At 35.6% G+C, this 25,253-nt stretch overlaps 1 pseudogene; it reads left to right on the top strand.

Annotated features, from left to right (window-relative positions):
- Positions 1-2,898: 2,898 nt before the first annotated feature.
- The window catches only part of LOC107841482, an 80,506-nt pseudogene continuing 58,151 nt past the window's right edge, over positions 2,899-25,253 (top strand).

The following is a 25,253-nucleotide window of genomic DNA, read 5'->3' on the forward strand; positions in this document are numbered from 1 at the left end:
ACAGGTGGCAAGAGTATAAAGACGATTTCGACCAGTATCGGTACCTAAAGTAGCACCCTTTTGTGCAGAAGCTAAAGAAGGGGCAACCAAAGCTTTATAAGCGCTAGTGGTTACTTTAGCTAAAGTATAGTTCATCTGAATTAGACTAGGTTGGATATAGTTAAAACGCAAGTTCTTCCCTTCAAGACAATAACCATAGTGAAGTCAACCACAAAATTGATAAGGAGAAAAGGGTGGGGTTGACTGAGATCCACTAGCCTGAGACTAGGAACCCTGTACCTTAGGATCACTTCTTGTATGAAAATGATGATCATAGAATAAGTTAGGATAAGGAGCACTAGCCAATGAATATTAACCAAAATTTCCCCATGTCTTTTTCTTTCTCCACTATCTACCATCTCTCCTTCTAGCTTGCTAACCTTTACCCTGCTCTGCATACTTAAACTTCTTATTCTTCCTTTTTCCCATCTCTACCTATTTATTTTTCTCATCCTTAACTTGGAACATATAAACCATAATTCTAGAGATATCCATATTATTGTTCAACATTGCAGCCTTGCATTCTAATACCAAGTCACGAGATAAACTAGAAGCAAACTTTCTTATTATAACCCTCATACTAGACACTAACTATGGATCATAATGAGACAACTGATGGAATTTCAAAGCATACTCTTTCACGCTCATCCTAACCTGCTCAGATTTAGAAAATCCTTTATCTTAGCTTCCCTCAACGACTGAGGAAAAAATGATCAAGGAAGGCACCGGAGAACTACTCCCACATTGCCTGCTCAGCATTATTTTCCCTCGACTCCTCCCACTCCTTATATTACTAATATTCCATATCCTTTATCTGATATACAACAAACTCAACACCATTGATGAATGGTGATTTTATCACTTATTTCCACTTATAATTAATCAAATTACCATTTTATAAAGGAATTAATAAGATAGTGTTGCGATTAAATGCACTAATATCAATATTTTATAGGCACATTATTGATAAGGTGGAAGGATGCATATTGAAGCTAAAAAGTATAACAAGAAAGCAAAGACATAAAGTTGAAAACATGGAGCAAACATAGCCTTAGTTACCACGATCGCGGTTCGAGGAACGCGAACGTGGTTAGTCAAGATGATAAAGATACCACTACTGCATAGAGTTAACCATGATTGCAATGGAAGTGATAAAGGCAACTCTGGTGCGATCGTGGTCTAGAGAAGAATCAACCCAAAGGTAAAGATGTAAATGCACACGGCTATTCCCAAATTTGCCCTTAAGATCACTTAAATCATATCTCACATTATATATCTCTAAAATTCCCAATTATTGAACATTGTTCTAGCTCTTAGATTTCATACTTGGAGTAGAAAATATTGTATTAATTTTGGGCAAATAATACATTGGAGTAGCTTCCAAGTGAAGGATTAGCTCACTCCCATTGAATATTTGTGAATATTCAAAGTTTAAAGTAACATTTAATTAGTCTTTCATAGATCTAATCAATAGATGTTATTGGGTATATGTTGCTTACTATTTTTATGTGTGCTAGTTTTTCCTCTTAAGATTATGCTAGATTATGGTATAAATATATGTGGGATGTAATTTATTTGTGAATTTACTAGTTTATGATGTTAGATTCTACTATTACTTGAATAAATTAGTTGGGATTTGTAGGTGAAAGCCCCAAATACCAAAATGGGTTTGATGTATGAAAATCCCATGCTTTTGAAATCTTAAGACATCCTTAAAAGAGGGGTTTGGGTAAATTATAGGAACTCTCATCATCTTTGATAGAGGGATGTGGAAACCAAGGCAATAGTAGAAAATTATTGAGTTTAGTTTGTTAATTTTCACAATCTTAGACCTAAGGGTGATGATGAAGTTGACTATACTTAGGGCACCATCCTAGTAATAGGGGTGCCTATTTTATGTATTAGGTGGTTTGGATTGAATCACTCATTAGGTATTTGAAAGGGTCAGTGAGTGATACCCTTAAGGTGTTGTTGACAAACTAGCCTTAAGGATTTATAATCTAGACTACCACATCACCTAGATTTAGAATTTACATCAAGTCATCACATGCTCATGCGTATGTCATCCCTAAGAAAGCATAACCCTAAGATCCGTGCCTAATATATTACATTCTAATTATTCATAAACCAAAATTAAATTAATACTAGAAATCCCAAAAATAAATATTAGTTGTGACATTTCTTCCAAAACCCCCATTTTTATCTTTTGTACTCTAGGATTGAATTTTACAAGTATTAATTGTTTCGGGCTAATTTGATTTCCACTCTCATTGTTCCTCATGGATTTAACTCTGACTCCAAAGTTGGGTAAATATATTGACGATGACCGCCTTGCACTTAAATTGATGTGTAAGTTGAGCATTATCAAAAATACTGCCATTGGCGAGGAACAATTTGGAGTATTGAGTTAGTTTAAAATTTTATCTTGATTGCTTAAATTCAAACTTGTAAATAAGTGTTTTTGATTATTTTTTGTTTGTTTTATTAGGTAGATTTTTGTTTTTATTTACTTTTCCCTATGTCATCTAGGGATTACTATGATTTTTGTAGTTCGAAGTCTTACCTTGAAGATCCATGTCTATTTTATGATAGACCCCACTTCCAAGAGATTGTAGATATGCTCCTCGAAGAAATATGGAATCACTATCTCGATCCTATTGGGAGTATGGTTCTTTATGTAGTGGTCGAGATGGGCAATCGACTAATTGTCCCAATAACCCTTCCCCCCATTATGCTAACCCAATTACTAATTTATCATATAAGTTTGCCAGGTATCATGACCTAATAAGGGAAAAACAACAAGACAATTCAACTAGTTTTGAATGAATGCTTCAAACTTTTTTGGATCGGGTAACTATAATGGGGGAGAATGTCCAAGAAATACATCAATCCATGAGGCCATATAAAGATGAGAATGCCAATATAGAGGAAATAAGCAAAGAAACAAATCTTATAAATTCAATCACCTTGCCCACTTCCCAAGATGAGGTGAATCAAGAAGAGAAACCAAGCTATGTATTCAATGATGAGATTGGTTGCAAAGAATCCTCGGTGACTTCCCAACCAATTGAACAACATATTGTGGAAGATACCAAAAATGATGAAATGGGGATAGAGTCAAAAGAGAAAGCCAAGAAAATATATTATGAAGACTCTAGCCATCGTGGAGTGAGAATGAAAAAAAGGATGTATTACTGAAATTAAGGGATAGACCTCATTTGAACCATTTTTCAATATTGTTCTTGGTGGATTTGATGAAAATCTGTCCACCTGAGAAAATGATTGATTTTGGAGGGAAGGAGCACCACCACTTTATTTTAGAGTTTGGCATTCCTAATGAACATATGGGCACCCCACACGCCAAGGATAAGGAGCTCCACTTCCAATGTTTAATTAATGGACATTGATGTTCCAACCATTATCCAAGGAGCCAAATCAAAAATTCGATATGAAGTTGGGTGAACGGTTTAAGTTTTCAAAGTGATGAGATAGAAGCTTTATCGTCATGCCCCCATCTCTATATAGCATCACCTTAGACGATTTGAATCTTCTGTCCCTCTGCCGCTCAACTCATAGTAACCAAAAGTTGGGATAGAGATTCGAATCTTCTAAGTGAAAACACAAATGACAGTGAGAAGGGTGGTTTGCCACAAAAGATGGGATCAACCCATCCTGCCATGAAAATAGCTTGTATCCTTTTTTTAACAATCCATGAATTTGTAGTATTATGAGAAGTGTTGATTGAAATTGAATAAAGGGATAGTGTGAAAATATCATATTTTAAACTGAATAAGGGAGTGCAGTGGACCTAAATTTGGTCTCAGTTTCCGCAATCGCGGTCATTGCCTGTCCACGATTGCAGGAGGCTGACTGCGATCGCAGTTGAATTAGTTTAAAATACTATCTGACTGCCATTCTCCCCATACACACCCTTTTTCTAAATTTTCTCAAATCCTCTATGACTTTTCACTTTGCGTGAGGTCCAAGTATGCATTCCAATCTTTGTGCATCATCGAATATAGTATATTGTCTTAACTACCTCATTTTTAATGTTGTTTTAGGCTTAAAACTTGTAATTTTGGAATAGGCCTAAAATAATATTTTTAATGTTAAATCCATGCATGTTTATGACCATGATTGTGGTTAGCTATTGGAGTTAGTGTACACAACATCTGGGAAGTATTGAGTACCAGGATTTAGGCCTAAAATTTTTGAAATAAACATGTAAACCATATGTTTGATTTATTTCCCCAATGAATTCTATGTTAATTTCTTTGAGTTTGAGGGTATAATCACACATTTTTAGCTTAAGTTACTTGAGTATGATGTTCATACAACTAGTTGGAAAAAAAACTTGGGATTAAAATTTGGTGTTTGGAGTGATATTGAAGAACTATTGACAATGGTCTCAAGTACCACAATCGCGACCCCAATGACCGCAATCGAAACATCATGATCATGGTCAAGGATTCCTGACTTCCATATGTGAGAGTAGTTGCCTGCTGAAACCAAAAATTCGGCACACCTATTCTAGATGAGATTATATAATTAATCTATCTTGATTTTGATGAGGTAATAATGCTCTAAATTGTATTGCTTATAGGTACTAGCCCGCAAAAATGGTAGACTTTGACAATACCAGGTTCGTGGTCGCTAAATGTCAAAACCTCTACTATGCTGACATGGCTAGGATAAAATTACTCCTGGAAAGGGGTATTTACCTATATAAAGTAGAGGAGAAACTCCTGAGCTTCCATGCCAGACTCACTGCTACTGAGTGGATGTGCTTTGCCTCAAACCCTTGCTATGCTAATGAGAATTGGGTTCCTGAGTTTTATGCGAACCTTAGTGTAGTTTACCTTAAAAACCCAATAATGATGATTAGTAAAAGAAAGTGCATTTTAGAGTTGAGTGGATTAATAGGATATATGGGCTCCTGGATACAGCCATGGCTTAGTTTCAGGTAAAAGGGTATGAGCCAGGGACCTGGATGGCAAACATATTATGTCCTAGAAAAGAAGTTACTTGGGCTACCATCAAGAGAGACATTATATCTAGGATTTGGCTGAATATCATCTACAGTAGAGTATCACTGTTCACACACATGACTACAGTCACAGATATGCAAGCTCGAATGGTGGCTTCCATCCTATCTGGAATTTCTCCAAATATGAAAGAAATTATGATCTCAGAGTTGAGTCATTTCAGGAATCACGAGGGTACACTTTTTCTCTTTCCTTGCCTTATCACTAATATATGCAAGAGGGAAGAAATAAAGGAATATACTATAGATACTTGGGTGTACCCAGGTCCTCAAATCTTTCCACTAAAATTTTAGGGTGATGGTGCCCCTGGTCAAAGCAAGAAAAAAAAGTTAGACTCAGGCAAGGCAACCCAGGAGGATACAGATTCTTATAGAAGTTTTTCAGCAAACCCTTTGGATAAGATCTCAGGACAATTGAGGGTATTAAAGGAGCTAGTGTCTAGTTTACCTCATGGACAATGAGTGTCACCGATTTCTTGCCACTTATATATAGATCATCCAGACTATGAAATATATTGGGAGGAGTAAAATAAGATAGAATCCACAGTCACCAAATTGGAGAGAGCCTATTTATCTTTGGGAAAATAACCAAGACACCTCAAAGAGTCATATGATAAGATAAATAAGAAGGAGAAGAAGAGGTACAAGTTCTTTACCAAAATATAGAAGGGAGTTAAGAGTCTGTGGAAGGTCTTGAAATTTGATGATAGAATTCCTTCTCCCCATGTTGAGAGTGATGTTGAGGCCCCTGCTGATTAGTCAGCTACTATGGATGATGGATATAATGTAGTGTCTACCGGAGAGAGAACTTCCTGATACTGATTTAGGGAGGACCATTTTCTCTTGCCTTGTTATTTATGTAGTGGGGACATTGCTAGCTTTTCAGTTGGGAGGGCCTCTATTTAGTTCTGATATATATTTTTGGTTAAGTTTGGTATTGTTTGATAACATTTTGGATGGTTTTTATTTTATTTTTAAGATTCTACATTTGGGCACACTGATGGTGCCCACATTCTATAAATTAATCATGTTGTTTTACTTTAGTATTATTTTGATTATGGTGAAGCATGACAAGCTTTTCCCTATGATATATTGAGTGACGACATTCTTTAGGGTAAAACATCATGATTAGGTTTTATGCTATAGATGTAGGGGAATTTTGAGTACCCGTGGCATTAAGGTCATAAATACAAGAGAAGTCCGAGTACCTGTGGCATTATAAATTTGGGATTGCACTCATTTCATTGATGAAGTCTGGGTAGCCATATGGTTGGTTTGTCCCTATTAAGCTAAAATATATGACTAAGGTTTCGGTTATTGCCACAAGTTAGCAAATTATGCATAGTGCAAGTGAAAAACTAACAACCTCCTCGTCCAAACTTTTTCAAAAATCAAGGGCAGGACATGAGAAACATTATAACAAAACTTTCTCTCTTTTTGTGACACCTCAATTTTTGACTTGTGAATATTGATAGATACTTTTATTTTTGTCTCTAACGGAAGGGGCAATTGAACCTCTTTGGAGAATTTGCTTGTCATGTGTTGTTAGTTAGTTGCCTTTATGTCATGTACACTTGTGACATCTAGAGCTTGCCTTATTAGTCTTTCAAGGCTAGTTTTCATTATATTTGGTTGGATAAATGATCTTAGGCCATCTTTGTGATGTTGGAAGCCACTCTAGCCTAAAAGTCCTATCCATGAATAAAGTTTATCCCTAGTCACCAACTTTGAGCCTTTGGACCTTTCATTAGCAAACACATTACAAGCCGTGAGCCATTAAATTTTTATCCTTCTTTTGAAACATACCCTCCTTGAACTTGATAATGCAACTTTAGGCAAAAAAACATAAGTTGGGGTGGTGAAGATTGAAGGAAGTAGCTTTGGGCCACAAAGTTGTAAGTGAGTGCCTATGATATTAAGCTTTGAAAGAAAATTTGTGAGAAAAATAAAGGATCCGACAAAGAAAAGAATTTCATGAAATTTTCAAGAAAAAGAAATAGAAGAAAATGGGTGTAACAAAGTAGAAAAAAGTAGGCATGTGAAGAGAGAGAAAACAAGAGAAGTGGCCCATAGTCAAAAGTGGATTATGTAGTGTGATGTAGATTTTCAAGGAGGGTATAAGGCATATTTTTCCTAAATGATATCATACCCTAACCCAAACCTATGTTACAAGCTAGAAATGTCATTTGACATTTCCTACCATTTATTTTCTTTGTAGTGGCGATTGAAAATAGGAGCAAACATACAGTATGACACTTGTTAATATAGAGTGTTCTTGTGAGGGAGAGAGTTTTGCACTTAAATTCCTTGTTGCAAATTTGGTGACTTGGTGAGTGGAATTTTCTTTCTTGTAAGGAGACATATGAACTAGTTAAGGTGGGTGATTTTAACATATTCCAAGAAATGAGGCAAAAAAGAATATGGCTTGGTGTTGGTCAAAAGTGAGTCACTTTTAGAGTATTGGCCATTGTTTCATTATTTCTCCTTTAAGTCTTTTGCATCCTTAGATATTGTATTTTTTATTGAGGGGTGTAGTAAAAGTAACTTTGCCCATGTATAAAGAGCTACTTGTGGTAATGACTAAGCTTGAAGTCATTGTGATCTTTAAGGCATCTAATTTGGGAATAAATGTGTATTGTCTCATGGTTAGGTGTAGTGTTTCTTGAGGAAAAGAAAAACTTTTTGTTGGGGGTGTTGATGAGTAGTGATTTTACCACTCATTCGCAATCATCATTCGTGCACATTACCATGTTGTAAAGGAATAAATGAGACATTATTGTTATTGAATGCACTAATATCCGTATTTTGTAGGCTCATTGTTCATGAGGTGGAAAGATACGGGTTGGATCTAAAATGGACCAAAAGAAATCAAAAAAGTAAAGTTGAAAACCTGGAGCACACATAGCCTAAGTTATCGTGATCGCAGTTTGAGGACAGTGATCGCGGTCAGTCAAGATACTGCTACCATATTGAGTTAACTGTGGTTGCGATAGGAGCAATTGCATCAATGCTGGTGCGATCGCGGTCTAGAGAAAATCATCCCAATGCCAAAGACGTATATGCACATAGTTGTTCCCAAATTTTCCCTAAAGGAGACTTAAACCCTATCACACATTATTTATCTCTAAAATTCTGAATTATTAAACTTTGTTCTAGCTCTTAGCATCCATACTTAGAAAAGAAAATATTGTTTTAATTTTCGGTGAAGAATACATTGGAGTAGCTTCCGAGTGAAGTATTAGCTCAATAATATTTAAGATTTGTGGATATTCAAAGTTTGAAGTAAAATTTGCTTAGTCTTTAATAAATCTAGTCAATGGAAGTTATTGGGTATATGTTTATTACTATTTATATGTGTAGCTAGTTCTTCCTCTTAGGATTATTCTAGATTAAGGTGTAAATATGTTTGGGATGCGATTTGTTAGTGCATTTACTAGTTTATGATGTTAGATTCCACTATTGCTACAGTAAATTGGTTGGGATTTATGGGTGAAAGCCCCAAATTCCCAAATGGGTTTGATGGATGAAAATCTCAAGCTTTTGAAAGCTCAAGACATCCTTGAAAGAGGGGTTTGGGTAAACTATAAGAACCCTCATTATCCTTGAAAGAGGGATATAGGAACCAAGGAAATAGTAGACAATTATTGAGTTTAGTGTGCTAATGGTCACTATCTTAGACATAAGGGTGATTATGAAGTTGACTATACATAGGGAACCATCCTAGAAATAGGGGTGCCTAATTGATGTATTAGGTGGTTTGGATTGAAGCACTCGTTAGGTAGTCGGAAGGGTCAATGAGTGATATCCTTGAGGTTTTGTTGATAAACTATCCTTAAGGATTTCTAACCTAGCCTACTAAATCACAAACATTTAGAATTTGTATCAAGTCATCACATGCTCATGCATATGTCGCCCCTACGAAAGCATAATCCCAAGATCCGTTCCTAATTGATTAGACTCTAATTATTCATAACCCCGAATTAATACTAGAAAATCCCAAAAAGAAATATTAGTTGTGACATTTCTTCAAAAAACCCCATTTTTATCTTCTTGTACTCTAAGAGGTTTGAATTTAACAAGTATCCATTGCTTCGGGCTAATTTGATCGCCACTCATATTGTTCCTCGTGGATTTGACCTCAACTCCAACGTTGGGTAAATATATTAACGAAGACAGCCTTGTACTTAAATTTATGTGTAATTTGAGCATTATCAACCCTCTACATCAGTAGCATGCATCACCCTAAGGATCTTCTCTCTCTCAAAATAAACCTTTGAGAATTCTCCTCAACCTTAGAGCCAGTAAAGTTTGGGGGATTCAACTGCATAATCTGTCCAACTCGAGTAACCTTAGAAGAGCTCACAACAACACCAATAGGACCAGACTGAGCTGTCACCAACTGAGTAAGAAGATAAATAGAGCGGCGAAGTTCCATATCAGAGATTTCTCCTTGAGGTGACTAAGCATGAGTCTCACCAACCAGAAAGGGGTTACTGGGGACTAGGGGAACCCTAGGTGGAGTGACACAATCGGACCAGGGACCCTAAATCAGGTCTGTATACCATAAATAGGGCAAGTCCCCTCCTTATTTCCCTCATGTGGGGCAGAAGTCCAGACTGAGTTTCTGCGAACTTTAGATCGTCAAGGAGGCACGATCTGATATGTGAGAAAACTAAGAGTTAGAGAACTTCTATAACCCTAGACTCTATAGCCCGAAATAAAACACAAGAAAAGGAAACATTTCTTAAATGCCTTATAGGCTCCCTCTTATAAGTGTGGCACACTCTACACCCATAAAAGGGACTCTACTCAAAATGGATTTGTGGACACCCAACGACCTTGAACCTATGCTTGGATTCCAAGATTATTATAAGACAACCCCAGGCCTAGTCGTGATGGGTATCTCAAGTCCATCGAGGACTAGAGATCACCCCTATAGCCTGTTCAATTGAACAAAATCCAATTAGAAACAAAGCAAAATATATCCAAAGAATACAGATAACACAATTAATATAAATCAAGAATAAGATCTAAGAGTCAACAACACCATTCGACCAATACATATACATTAAAGTCTCTAAACCAATGTGAACATCAAACTAGGCCGGGACATGCCTCCGACCATGACAGTGACAATGACAATGATAAAGTTAGTGTGAACTCTTCAATTGTAAAATAAGGAAAGAAACTGAAGGAATAACTAAGCTTTCTAGAGGATTTAAGCTCATCACTTCACTGCAAACCAACCGACGAACCGAATCCCCTAACTCTGCCTAGGGGTAAAAGAAGTATCTTTAAACCCTATATGATGAAACAATGTAGCATCCTAGGATGATTAGTTGGGTGAGAGCTAGCATGTCACTTAGGGTAGGGATAAAATAGTGCCATTTCAAAATAAAATCCAAACCCAATATACTTGTTAACATACATGGATATATATAAATATATAAGATGTTGGGATAGGGAGCAAGGTTTAGCATGAGATTTAAAATCATTAACTTGGATTGTGTGGCTTTAACCATCCTAAGGGAACCGATAGGCTATATAGGTTCATCTCCTCTTACTTAAAGGGATCCAACACATGTTATCCACGTGAACTACAGAAATCCATGGAAGGGCCAGGGAATGCCTCGACTCCAGCCGATCCAAAGTATGTATAAAGTATGAACTATGTACATGGTCATAAAAAAACCCACACCAGTAAATGTGGTTTCTAGTATCACCCCCCTTGACCTCCATCTTCCATGATGAGCTACACAACCCCCTTTAAGCTCAATTAAAACATTCACACATAACCCCTTCTATTTAACCAAGGAATCTTACATTAAGGCATCACCAAATGGTATCATCATACCAATATGCATGAAAGCATATGGAATTATGCTATTCTAATAATCCATCAACCTACGGGTAATCCACGACCCATAAGATCCATTTTAAAAAACCATACCAAAACCACCAAGGCCTTATAAAACCATTTACGTTCCATTAACTTTTTAGGTAGTTCAAAAGTGGTTTAAAGCATACATATTTTCATGTTCCAAAACCAATTTACCGAGTAAGTTGAGGTTAATGCCAATTCCAAACCAATTTCAAACCCATGAGATAAAGTATTAATAAAAAGTCCCAAAAACCATAGGAAAATCAAATAAGTAATACTCATTCAAAACCCTAAACCCATCATTCAAAACACAATAATTTAATTCAATAAAACATTAGTAGCACGTACTTTTATATAAAACCAAGTTACGAAAGAGATACATGCCTGAATATACAAAAAAATTGGAGAAGAAACCATACTTTGAGACTGAGATGACCAACTTAGAAAACCCTAGGTTTGTTTATGACTTGGGAATTTAATAAAGTGAATGTTCATGTTATGTTTAATGGGTGGAAATAGGGATTAGTGAATGTTTTATGTCTTGGGAGTAGTTTAAAATAAGGGGAAAGACCAAATTACCCTTAATGAAAAGCGCATAGGAAAATAACTGCCAGTCGCTAGGGTCTGCTAATGACTCTGTCATTGGTCACGAGTCATTACCATGACTCGTACTCAGGGTAGTGACTCAAGGCCACCTTACTGTTTTTTTTTACGAGTCCCACGCTATGGCTCGTGAACTCCCCCGATGACTTATGGAGTCTTGTTGTTACAAGGATAGCTACCTTGGGCTATCTTATCATTAAGGTCTTGAGTCCCTCACCACGACTTGTGGCACCACCTTATGACTCATATTATCCCCATCACGACCATGACAAAACTTAAGGAAACCTTACTTGTTAGACCATGATCAGCTCTATACAAATTTCGATGAGTCTTCATGACTCATCACCTGAGTTGTACACTGAGCAGTAAGAATGACTATTGAAAGAATTAAGAATACAAAACTTGAGATATTACAATAGTTTATCTTTATTGCAGTCATGATCCAATTTATGAGTCATGAAGGTACTTAGTTTATCCTGTAGAGTAGATCAGCCAAACCATAGCCTAAAGATATGCGAAATGGGCTAACTTAGTGGAGAAATGACCTAAAATCCAGAAATCAACACTTAAATACTTAAAATAGATATAAATTAATCATAATTGTCTAATAGATAGAGAGAAGATCAACAATCATTCCCCAACCTAGTAGTGTCAGTACAAAAGCTACTATAAATTGAAGTTATATATTGTAATAATCAAATACAATCTATCATAAAAATGAAAGACCAAACATAGATAATGGAAGGAAATGGGGAAACTCCAACTCCAGGAGCTCACCTTATCTCCGAATTAACTAAGCATGATCATCACGTCAAAGGCAGCTACTAGTACTCATATTTGCACAAAAAAGGTACAAAAGAGTAGTATGAGTACAAAAATCGTGGGTACGCAGTAGGCATCATTTGTCGATAGAGCTAAATAATGATATAAATATGATAAGATAAAAGATTAAATAAACTAAGTCAAGATAATAGGTAAACTTAGAAATAAGCTCTAACACTATTGTACATAAATAAATAAATAAATAAGGAAAAGTAACATAAAGATCACATAATCATAACTACTACATAGGCCCCATAAACCAATGAGTTGCAAAAAGTAAATAAACCAATGTGGCCCCCATAAGCCTAGAGGATACTACCAAAGGAAAATAAATAACCAAGATCCATAACTTTATAGAATTAAGCAACAACCATCAAACCATCTATACCGTATCATACCATACACAAATCTTAATGCCGAACTACAACCGAACCTTATATTATCATCATAACATCCCTAATTGTAACCACACCAAAATTTTATTTGCCAGACTTAGATCAGAACTCATAATATCAATATCATCATCAATAGCCGAACTTGAAATAAAACTTTTATTATCAATATAATCATTAATAACTGAACTTGAACCAGAACTCTTATTATTAGTATCAACATTAATCACCAGACTCGAACCAAAATTCATATAAATAGACCCTATAAATAATCAATACCAATAAACCACATTAAAAGCCATATTAATTAACAATATAAATAAACCAACAGATTTTACCCAGAATTAACACCAACTCCCAATTACCAAATTAACATAATCATTAAGTATTCAATCTCCACAAGTCCTAAAATAATCTTTAATAAGAGTATAATATGCAAAAATATGTCTACAAAAGCTAACACAAGTTTTGGCCTAAGGGTCTACTTCTAATCCCCAAAATTCATTTTTAGGCAAATTCTACCTTGGTCTAGAATAAGGTGCCTAAATTTATTTCTTCATTTTAAATAAGCCATAATTATCCCTAAGATATCAATTTCCCCTAAAACATCAACTAAAACATAAGCAACTAGGTTAATTTCACCTAACTTAAAATTCAAAGATAGCCTAAATCGTCCAAATAAGACTAATCATAACAATAAGGTAAATCTAGCCAACCTGGATGTCGAAGAAAAGCACAAAGAATTTGCTAACCCACTGTTTTCACCTTCAAGAAGCTTCCACAAGATACTATATTATCTAAATAACAATCCACTTACCAAAAGAATAAAAATGATACCCATATTTCACTATTATTTTTTGGATAAAAAATTACGTAAAAATCTCACATGGGGCCTATTTATGGAATCACAATTTCAAAACCAACATAACACCCTAAAAATAGGTGAATTACAAGCTCCAACGGTGCTATAATCAAGCCACCAAGGTTTTAGGGATTTAAAAAAAGATGGATTATTAAACAAAGAAATTAATGGAATCTTACCTCAAATTCGAAGAAGAAACGTGTAAATTATTTTTACCCAAACTCCAAAATTATACACAAATGATTCTCCAAATTTTTCCACTTTTAAGGATTCAATATTCGAGAGAATGGATGAAAAATGGTGAAAATTGGGATAAGTGGGGTTTTATACCCATCCTAGGTACATGGATGTCAATTAAGCAAACACTAGGTTACTTAAGTGAACATGGCTTAAGCAACCTGTGTCTCTTAAGTGACACATGCTACCTCAACACATGTCACATAAGAGATCCTAGTATCTCTTAAGCAGCATTCACTTACGTGACATGAACCTTGCTTACACGATACCAATGGGCCAATCCAGGTCACTTAAGTGATTGGAAGGTCGTGTACGCAATGCGCCAACACGTGCTGAGACTTGGAAATTCCACCAACCCCTCGAGGTTCATCTGAAATCTAATATACACAAATGGACCATGATACCCTATAAAATTTAATGTTTTGGACTTAATGGCACAAATAAAATTTCTCTTCAAGGTCATTTTGATAAAAAATGGCTACCGCACCCAGTTTCCATTTTTATTAACTTTCAGCCAATATCTTGAAATAAGACTTGAAGTATCGGGACCCAGAACAAAGGTTGACCTAGCGTAAAATTGATATTTCAAAGTTTTTAAAACAATAAGAATTTATATATGAGGTTTTTTAGCTCAATTTTTTGCACGGTAGCTAATTTAACCTAGCGAAGACTTTAAAATTAGGAATTGTCTTAAAAACTAAATGAACTACCCGATAATCAAACTTTCAGCTCTAGCAAGTCATAAATGACTTGGTGAATCTATATGTAAGATTTAAATAGTTAAAATGAGTAGAAATATAGAAAATTATCGAAAGGGTTATTATAATATCTACTACTAAAAGAATTTTCATTTGCGAAAGTAAAGAATTAGGACGTACCTGAAGTCTCAAACATGTTAGGATACTAGCTCTACAACTTGCTCTCGATTTTTAATGTAGCCTTCTCTATTAGGAGGTTCCACCACTGAACCTGAACTATTGAATCTCTTTAGTTCACAACCACATGAAATCACTAGACAATATGAGCACCTATTCATCTACGAAGGACAGACAATCATCCAACTGAACTGAGTCCAATCTAAGAACATAATATGGATCAGGAATGTATTACCGTAACATAAAAACATGGAAAACAAGATGGATAGTAGCAAAATCTAGAGGTAAGGCTAGCTCATGAACCACCTCACTAACTGTGCAAAGAATCTCAAAAGGTCTAATATATCTGGGCCTAAGCTTGTCTTTCCTTCCAAACCTTATCACACACTTTATGGGAGATACATAGAGAAATACCTGGTTACCAACTCCAAATCACAAGGCATAAACTCTATAATCTGTAGAATCCTTTTTCCTACTCTGAGCAGTCCTTAACCTATCCTATATAACCCTAACTCTATCCAATGAGTCCTAAATCATGTCAGTACCACAGGGTCTAATCTCAAAAGTCACACAATCTAATCAAAGAACAACTTCCTTTACCATACAAATCTTCAAAAGGTGTCATATTAATACTCAAATGATAACTATATTTATGCGAACTCTGTCAAAGCTACGTGCTGCTCCCACTAACCTCCAAAATCTATAACACAATCTCGATGCATGTCCTCGAGAACCTAAATAGTTTTCTCTGACTGCCTATTTGTCTGAGGATGGAAGTCTTTACTTTGATCTAACTGAGTGCCCAAGTCCTCATGAAATTCTTTCCAAAAGCTAGTAGTGATTATGAACACCAGTCAAAAATTATAGATATAGGCACACCATGCAAATGGACTATCTCACTAAAGTAGATTCAAGCCAACCTATCGACATAGAAAGACATATAAATAGGAATGAAGTGTGTCGACTTGGTCAATTAATCCATAATGACCCAATTCCATCGGAACCAAAAGATCTACAAGCTAGGACACTAACAAAGTCTATTGTAATCCACTCCCACTTTAACTTGGGAATAAGAAATCTCTAAATCAGACTACTAGATCTCTAATGCTCGACCTTTATTTGCTGACAACATAAGCAATAAGCTCCAAAGTCTACTTTATCTCTCTTCATACCACTCTAATAATAATGTTGCCTTAAATATCTATACATCTTAGATGTACTCAAGTGAATATAATATTTGGAGTTGTGAGCCTCATGTGGAATCGACTAAATCAAGTCATCAACCCTCAAAACACAAATGTAGCTATCAAATTTTAAAACACCCTTGGAGTCTTATGGTATCCCCTTAGACTCACCACTTAATACCTTATTATGGATGATGGAAAGCCTCTTATCCTAAAATTGATGACCCTAAATCTTTTGAAATATTATATTAAACCATCAAGTTGGCTAAAGATTGAATATCCCATGTCAACAGTCTCTGAGTAAATAAAATATAGGATAAGCTTCCCATACTCACTTATTTCTGGCTTAAGAAATCCGCTACCATGTCCGCCATGCCCCAACGGTACAAGATAAAGATATCATAATCCTTAAGAAACTCTATCCATCTATGCTGCGTAGAATTAATCTCTATCTAGGTCATAAGATACTGAAGACTATGATGATCCATGTAGATTTGACAGTGCACACCATAAAGCTAATATCTCTAAATCATAAGGGAAAAAATATTACCACTAGCTCCAAATTATGATTACGGTCATGCAGCTTTAGCTGAATCAACACATAACCTAAACCAACACCAAAAGCAACACAGTGCATATTTAATCCCTCAACTTCAATAAGAAGATCCAATATAGGACCTAAAGCAATAAATACTTTGATCTTTCCAAATCATAACTCACACCCCTTGTACCATTGAAAAAGAACCCCTTTCCAAGTCAGTCTAGTCATTGGTGCAACAACAGTAGCAAAACTCTTAATAAACCATCTATAGTCACTGGCCAAACCAATGAAGCTACGAACTTAGATGGGGATGCAGGCTTGGCTCAATCATGAATAACCTTAATATTTGCTAGGTTTTCCATAATCCCATCCTTAGATTACATATGCCCAAGGAATATGACCGACTCAATCCAAAACTCACTCTTAGAGAATTTGAAAAAAAAAAAGAAACACCTAGGATTTGGACCCTTAGAAAAATTCCCTTAGTTGAAGTTTTTGGGCAAGGTATGACACAAGGGTACTAGTTGTAATCTAGGATAGGATTTGGGATACCCTTTAATCATATGTTAAATAGTGTAGTGGGGGTTATATTCTATCCAAGTTATGTTTTAGCCTCTGCCAAGTAATATGTTAGGGCACGTGTGGTATTTTTCCTAGTCGTATGATGACATATGCTTAGCCTAGTTAAATTTGTCCAAGGTATGACTGAAGGTATAGTTTAGAGTAGTACGAGTTAGCTTAGCATAGTTGTATATTGGATAGTTTGGGGGTACATGGTGAAGCTTAGGGTATGATTTAGGGTACCACTCATACCTTAGGGTACAATTTAGGTGTGGAACTCATACCCACCTAGGTATAACATTCAGCTTTTAAGATGAGGGTATTTTAGAAATTTCCCACCTCTAAACCCTTATAACCCATAACTAATAACCTTATTTGGCCCTTTATCCTTCACATATACAAGTTTTAAAACATTTCAAAATACTGTTAAATCCTTTCTCAACTTCACTAATAAGATTGGGGCTAGGGTTTATCAAAGAGGCTATCTAGAGATTTGATATACAAGAATCTCTCTATTAATCATATTGTATAAATAATGTGACTCTTTCCTTATTGTTATTTCTTAAATATAATGTTATTTAAACATTATTTATGAATCTTTAAAGGTGGTTTTTAAAACAAATGATGATACTTTTGATATATACCAATTGGTAATGTTTACTCTAGTTTAAAGTTATGTCTATGCATGTATTTTGTGATGATTGGCACATGTTGGTGTTATTTGATTATTTGTTAACAATTGGGTCATTAGTAACCCTAATATTGATGGTTTTCACTAGGGTTTTAGTCATGGTGAAGATATGCCCCTAAGGTATTTGTGAAAATATCTGCTAGAAATAACTAGTCACATGTTGAGGATGATTTGAACTAAGGTAATGTATTAATGAATAATAATGATTGGTAAATGACCTTTTAAAGGCTTTGTTGGTCTTTTAATGAGTTAATTGGTGACCTTGATGGTTGGTTTGGTTGAAGGGGGGTTTGAGTTCCTAAGCTTAAAAAAGATTTGTGTTTGAACTTAATCTTTGTGTAAGTATGCTAATAAATAGTTTGATAAAGGCCTTGATGACCACAACATGATTTGAATAGTAATTTAAATGAAAGCATTAGCCTATTAAGGTGATTGATTGATAAATGGTTCTTAAAGACCTTATGGTCATATAAGGTATTGAATTATGGCCTTGATGACCTAATATGGCTAAGTGAGTTAAAGTCCTTAAATATTGAATTGAGTGGATGTGAATGTATGGACAAATGGTTAGAGTCCCAATGTCGACTAGAATTTGACAAGATAGTTTATGGTCGGATTCCACTCATGTAATAAGATGGCTTGTGGTTAGAGTCCACTTGTTTGATAAGATAGTTATTGGTTAGATTTTACTTGTCAAAAAATTTCTTATAGTTAGAGTCCACTTGTCTAGCAAAAGGTTGTGGTTATAGTCTATTTGCAAAATATGACGACTTAAGGTTAGAGTCTTTTGCTTGATATAACCTACACGGGTGGAAGATTAGAGTCCTCCAATTTATGGCTTTTTTATTTTTTTGACACTTGATGTATCTATTTATATCTACATATTTATGGGTATAAATATAATGGATTATGATGTTTTACTTGGTATTGAATAATGGCACTATTTTATCCTTAACCTTGAGTTACATTCTAGCGCCACAACTATTAATTATGTCCTAATGATATGTCCCCATACAACGCAAGGACATGAGCTTTCTTTTCTCTTTCTACACTATGACTAGTTTTACAAGCGGTTTGTGTGTTGACCTTAAAGTGGTGAGATTTCATACATCGAAAGGCATACATTTCATGATCTTTCTATCTTATGTTATAGACTTTTTTTAGATTTGGTTTTGGCTATTATCGAGGACATGTCCCAACAAATTTAGGCATCAGATTCATAGAGGCTTTGTAGATTACTATCGACTTGGGTGTAATGTTTAGTGTGTTGACATTAAAGGGTGGATTAGAAATGTCTTAAGTAATGATTTCTAGTCTTATTTCTACTACATTTTTATATGCTCAGAGTTCATCCAATACTTAAGGATTGATGTGATGGTTAGGTTTGATTAATTAGGCGATATTAGGTCCTAGATGGGCTTGATAATTCTATATTAAAAGGCCTGGTTTTGGGTCGTATCAAGTTGGTCTTAGAGCCTTGGTTCACTGTTAGTTGGGTGTCCATAAAGCCATGTTAATTAAAGTCTCTTTTTGGGTGTGTAGCGCGACACTCTCATAAAATAGAGGCTATGAGGGATTTAGGAATGTTTCACTTTCTTGTTGTCTAATTTTGAGCTTTATAGTCTAAGGTCTTGGATTCTTCAGATTTTAATTTGCTCATATTTTAGATCATGCCTCCTAGAAGATTTGAAGTTCCTACAAACCCTTCCATCCTGACTTGGGATGAGAGTAATGGGACTTTATCTACTTATGAAGTACATGCTCGATCCAGGGGTTCGGTACCTAATGGTCTAGGAGTTCTACTAATTCTCTCTAGTCCTTGTCCAGTTCTTCAGGATGACGTATTGAATACTGAGTTTTGCCAGTTGATTCATATGATTGCTCAGTTAGTAGCTTCTTAGGCTGAGCGTGGTACATCTTCTACTTCATTTTCTGAGGACACAAGGATTACTCTATTTATGAGGTTGAGTCCTCAGACTTTTACCAATATTAAGGTGGAGGAAGATCCCCAAGGTTTTCTTGATAAGATGGAAAAGATCTTTAGAGTTATGCATGCCACTAATATAGAAGGGGTGGATTTTTCCTCCTATCAGTTGAAGGATATGGCGTACCAAAGGTACGATGAGTAGGAACAAACAAGGGGTGATGTTGATAAGTCATCTTTATAGGAGGATTTACCTAAAACTTTTCTAGACTGCTTCTTTCCTCTAAAGTTGAGGAAAGCAAAGACGGAGAAGTTTGTTAATCTTAAGCAAGGAAAAATGTCTGTAAATGAGTATGCTATGAATTTTCACCAATTGTCTTGGTATGCTATAGAGATGGTGTTAGATATGAGGGCTCAAATGAGGAAGTTCACTTTGGGACTGTCTCATGAGTTGGTTCTTAAGAGCAAGGCAACCTTAATGATTAAAGATGATGATATCTCTATATTGGTTGTTTACATGGAACAAGTGGAATAAGACATAAAGAAACAAGTTGAGATTGATGAGAGATAGAGCAACAGGTCTCAATTTTTTAACAAAAGTGGAGAGCAATAGTTTAGTGGTAAGTGGTCTAGGAAGAAGAATTGGATGGATCCAAATTCCTATTATATACTATTTCTCCCTACCAAAGGATATTGGGAGATAGATATTTTTAGAGTGGTAATGATTATAGGGAATAGGGTGCCCAATCTCAGACTAGTGGGGCTCAGTTGGCTTCATCTAACCCTTCTTATAGATTTTGTGGTCAGCATTACCATGGCCAGTATTAGAAAGGGAGGAATAGATATTTTTGATGTGATTAGATTATGCACATACAGCAAGAGTGCCCCTCCTAGGTGGATTTTTGGAAAAACAAGACCCTTATTATTACTTTATTTGCTCCTGCACTAAAGGGTGTTGCTTTTTTTTTTCTTCTTCAATTTCTAGTCTCAATACTGACTGGAATAATTTGTATGCACTTGCTCTTACAAGGATTTTAAGGAGTCTCCAGATATTTTTATGGGTATGTTGAGACTTTTCTCCTATGATGCATATTGTTTGATTAATCTAGGGTCTATTTTTTCTTGTATGACCCCTTTTATAGCTGTACATTTTAGTTTTGGTCCTGTGTGTATACCAATTTCTTTTTTTATTTCTACCCTAGTAAGTGACTCTTTTGTTGTTAAGAAAGTCTATAGGGGGTGTGTGGTATCTATTAGTGGTAGAAAAACTTTTGTTAATTTGATATAGTTAGACATGGTTGATTTTGATGTTATTCTGCAGATGGATTAGTTGTATTCGTGCTATGCTTCCTTATATTTTTAGACCCATAACATCATGTTCAAATTTCCTATTGAGTTGGTCATTGCGTAGGAAAAGGGTTTTTAGTGCCTAAGGCGAGGTTCATCACATATCCTCAAGCTCGAAAGTTGATTTTGAAGGGGTGTTTATATTGTTTATTCCAAGTTAAAGACTATAACTAGGAAGGTCCTTCTCTAGAATCTATTCCCATAGTTAATCTGTTTCCCAAGGACTTTCTAGATGACCTTCCCAGTATTCCTCATGATAGGGAAATTTATTTTGGGATTGATCTTGTTCCGGACACTCTTTTGATTACTATCCATTCTTAAAGAATGGTTCCGGTAGAGTTGAAGAAGCGTAAGGAGCAATTGAAGGATCTCTTAAATAAAGGTTTTATCCATCTTAGTGTGTCTCCTTCGGGTTCTTTTGTGTTGTTTTTGCATAAGAAGGATGGTTCTCTTCGGATGTCATTGATTATTGTTAGTTTTACAAGACGATCGTAACGAATAAGTATTCTCTTCCTAGGATCGATGCTTTGTTTGATTAGGTTCGAGGTGGAAAGTGTTTTTCCCAAATTGATCTTACTTTGGGTTGTCATCAGCTTAAGATTAGGGAAGTGGATATCCATAAGTATTCCTTTAGGACCCGATATGATCACTTTGAGTTCCTAGATATGTATTTTGGGTTGACTAATTTCCCCACGGCAATTATTGATTTGATGAATAGGGTTTTCTGTCCATTTTTGGATTTTTTTTGTTATTGTCTTCATCGATGACATCTTGGTCTAATATAAGAGTGAGGCAAATCATGCGATCACCTTCATTATGTGTTGCAAACCTTAAAGGATTATCATTTGTATGACAAGTTCTCAAAGATTGAGTTTTCATTAACATTAGTGACTTTCCTTAGTCATATTATCTCCAGTGAACGGATTTTAATGGATCGATAAAAGGTTGCGACAGTAAAGAAGTGTCCTTGACCTATGACTCCAATCAATATTTGAAGCTTCTTGGGTCTAGATGGTTACTATAAGAGATTTTTAGAGAGTTTTTCAATAATAGCCACACCATTGACTAAGCTGACCCAGAAAAAGCTTAAATTGTTATGGTTGGAGGCGTATGATGGTATTTTTTAGAAGTTGAAGATAAATTTACTTTGGCTCCTATTTCTTCCTTGGCCAAGGGTAATGATGGTTTAGTAGTGTATTGTGATACTTCTCATATTAGGCTTGGTTAAGTATTGATGTAGCATGGTAGGGTGGTGGCCTATGCTTCTAGAAAACTAAAGGTTCATTAGAAGAACTATCCTACTCATGACTTAGATTCATTAGCCATGGTATTTTAGTTGAAGATTTTGCATCACTATATTTTTATGGTTCATGTTGATATCTTTTCTGATAAAAAGAGCCTTCAGTATGTGTTTACTCAGAAGGAATTGAATCTTTGACAAAAGAGATAGGTTGAGTTACTAAAGGACTATGATATGAGTCTCCATTCCCATCTAGGTAATGCTAATGTAGTTGCTGATGAGCTTAGCATGTTATCCATGAGAAGTTTAGCTTATAAGGATGAGGATAAGCAGGAGTAGGTGAAAGACATACATTATTTGTCTAATATTGGAGTTCATATCACAGACTTTAAGGATGGTGATGTATTTTTGCATCAGGTATCACAATCATCTCTTGTTGTTGAGATAAAGGAAAAGAAAATGTTAGATCCCAATTTGATAAAGATTAAGAGCAATGTGGGTTAACAAAAGGTTGTCAATTTTGCGATTGGCGGTGATGGTATCTTTGAGGTACCTAGGTAGGCTATGTGTTCATGATGTCAATGGATTAAGGAAAAGGATTATTGTCGAGGCTCATATATGTCGTTATTCTATTCATCCTAGTTCTACGAAGATGTATTATTATCTTAGGGAGTTTTATTGGTGGAATAATATAAAGGGAGATATGGCTAGTTATGTGGCTAAGTGTATAGTGAGTCAATAGGTAAAAGTTGAGAATTTGAGACCCAATAGTTTTTATCAAGATATAGAGTTGACCGAATTGAAGTGGGAAGTGATTAATATGTGTTTTGTCACTGGTCTTCCCTAGTCGCAAAATCAATGTGATTCTATTTGGCTCATTATGGATAGAATGACCAAGTCTGCTTACTTCTTATCGGTAAGGACTAGTTATTCAGTGGACTACGCTAAGTTTTATCTTGTAAAGATTGTGAAGTTACATGGTGCTCCCATTTGTATCATCTCAGATCGTAGTACTTTATTCTCATCTCATTAGTACCTTTTTCCACCTACAGACGAATGGACAACTGAAGAGGACTATCCAAACATTAGAAGATATGTTGCGTGCTTATGGGATTGATTATGGTGGTAGTTATTATGACCATTTGACTTTGATTGAATTAGCCTATAACAATAGTTACTATTCTAGCATTGGTATGGCTCCTTTTGAGGCATTGTATGGTAGGAGATGTCGTTCCCCTTTTGGGTGGTATGAAGTTAGTAAGGGTAAGTTGCTTGGCCTTGATTTGGTTTACCAAGCCTTAGAGAAGGTGAAGGTGATTCATGATAGGTTAAAAACCACTCAAAGAAGCCAAAGTCCTATGTGGATATAAGGCATAGGGATTTGGAGTTTAATGTTGGTAATTGGGTATTCTTGAAAGTATCTCTTATGAAGGGACTGATGCAATTTGGTAAGAAGGGTAATCTTAATTCCCATTATGTTGGTAAATATTTGATTATTAAGAGGGTTGGTAATGTTGCCTATGAGTCGTAGTTTCCCTCTAGTTTAAGCTCTATCCATCTGATATTCCATATGTCCATGTTGCGGAAATATATAGGTGACCCTTTGTTAGTTGTTCCCCTGGAAAATATTGGTATTTCAGACCCTTTGTCCTATGAGGAGGTCTCAGTGAGGATCTTGGATCGATAATTTTTCTATTTTTGAACAAAAGAGGTGGCTTCAGTAAAGGTTCTATGGAGGACCCAAAAGTTTGACTAAGCTACTTGGGAGTCGGAAGAGAACCTGAAGTCCAAGTATATGCATTTTTTCCCATTCCAAAAACTCATGCTTAAGGTATGTGGTAGTCTTCTTTACTTGATTTTTGTCTTTGATAGGCAATGGGTTCTAGTTCCTAAACATTGAATTGAGGAAGTGTTTCGATTGACAATGGGTTCGAGTCCCAAAGTTAATTGAATGAATGGTTAATTAATAATTATCAGGGCATGTGTCTTATCTTTGTTGTATGCCTTTGTTTTCTAACTTGATTAAAGGTTTCCTTGAATGATCCAAGTGGGGGAGAATTGCAACACCTAGGTTTTGGACCTTAGAAAAATTCCCTTAGTTGAAGTTTCTGGGCAAAGTTCGACTTAAGAGTACTAGTCGTACCCTAGGATACAACTTGGGGTCCCCTCATTTGTATGTTAGGCAATGTAGGGAGGTTAAATTCAGTCCAAAGTATGGGTTAGCCTCTCCCAAGTCGTATGTTAGGGCATGGTCATATGTTTACTAGTCATATGATGCCCTATGGTTAGCCTAGTTGAATTTGTCAAAGGTATAACTCAAGGTACGTTTTAGGGTACCATTCATACCCTATGATATGGGTTAGCTCAGCATGGTCATATGTTGACTAGTTTAAGGGTCCATGGTGATTCTTAGGGTATGATTTAGGGTACTACTCGTACCCTAGGGTTCAATTTTGGTGTGGAATTTATACCCACCTGGGTGCAACTTTCATCTTTTAAGTTAAAGGTATTTTAGACATTTCCTACCCATAAGACCTTATAACCCATGACTTATAACTACATTTGGCATTTCATTCTTCACATATATAAGTTTAAAAACATTCCAAAACACACCAAAATCCTCTCTCAACTTCTCTAACGCGATTTGGGCTAGGGTTTATCAAAGAGGTCATCTAGATACTAGAGGACTAAGAATTTCTTCGTGAATCATCTTGTATAAGGCATGCGACTCTTCCCTTTTTTTATTTCTAAAATATCGTGTTATTTAACCATTTTTATGAATCTTTAATGGTGGCTTTTGAAACAAATATTGAGGGTTTTGATGTATAGTGATTGGTAATGTTGACTCTTGTTTAAACTTGTGTCTATACATGTATTTGGTTATTATTGGCATATGAGGGTGCTATTTGATTGTGTTTTAACAAATGGGTCCAGAGTAACCCTAATATTGATGGTTTTCACTTGGGTTTTGGTAATGGTGAAGGTATGCCCTCAAGGTGTTTGTGAAAAT

The sequence above is a fragment of the Capsicum annuum genome, chromosome 9 (genome assembly GCF_002878395.1).
Source record: "Capsicum annuum cultivar UCD-10X-F1 chromosome 9, UCD10Xv1.1, whole genome shotgun sequence".
Lineage (NCBI taxonomy): Eukaryota > Viridiplantae > Streptophyta > Magnoliopsida > Solanales > Solanaceae > Capsicum > Capsicum annuum.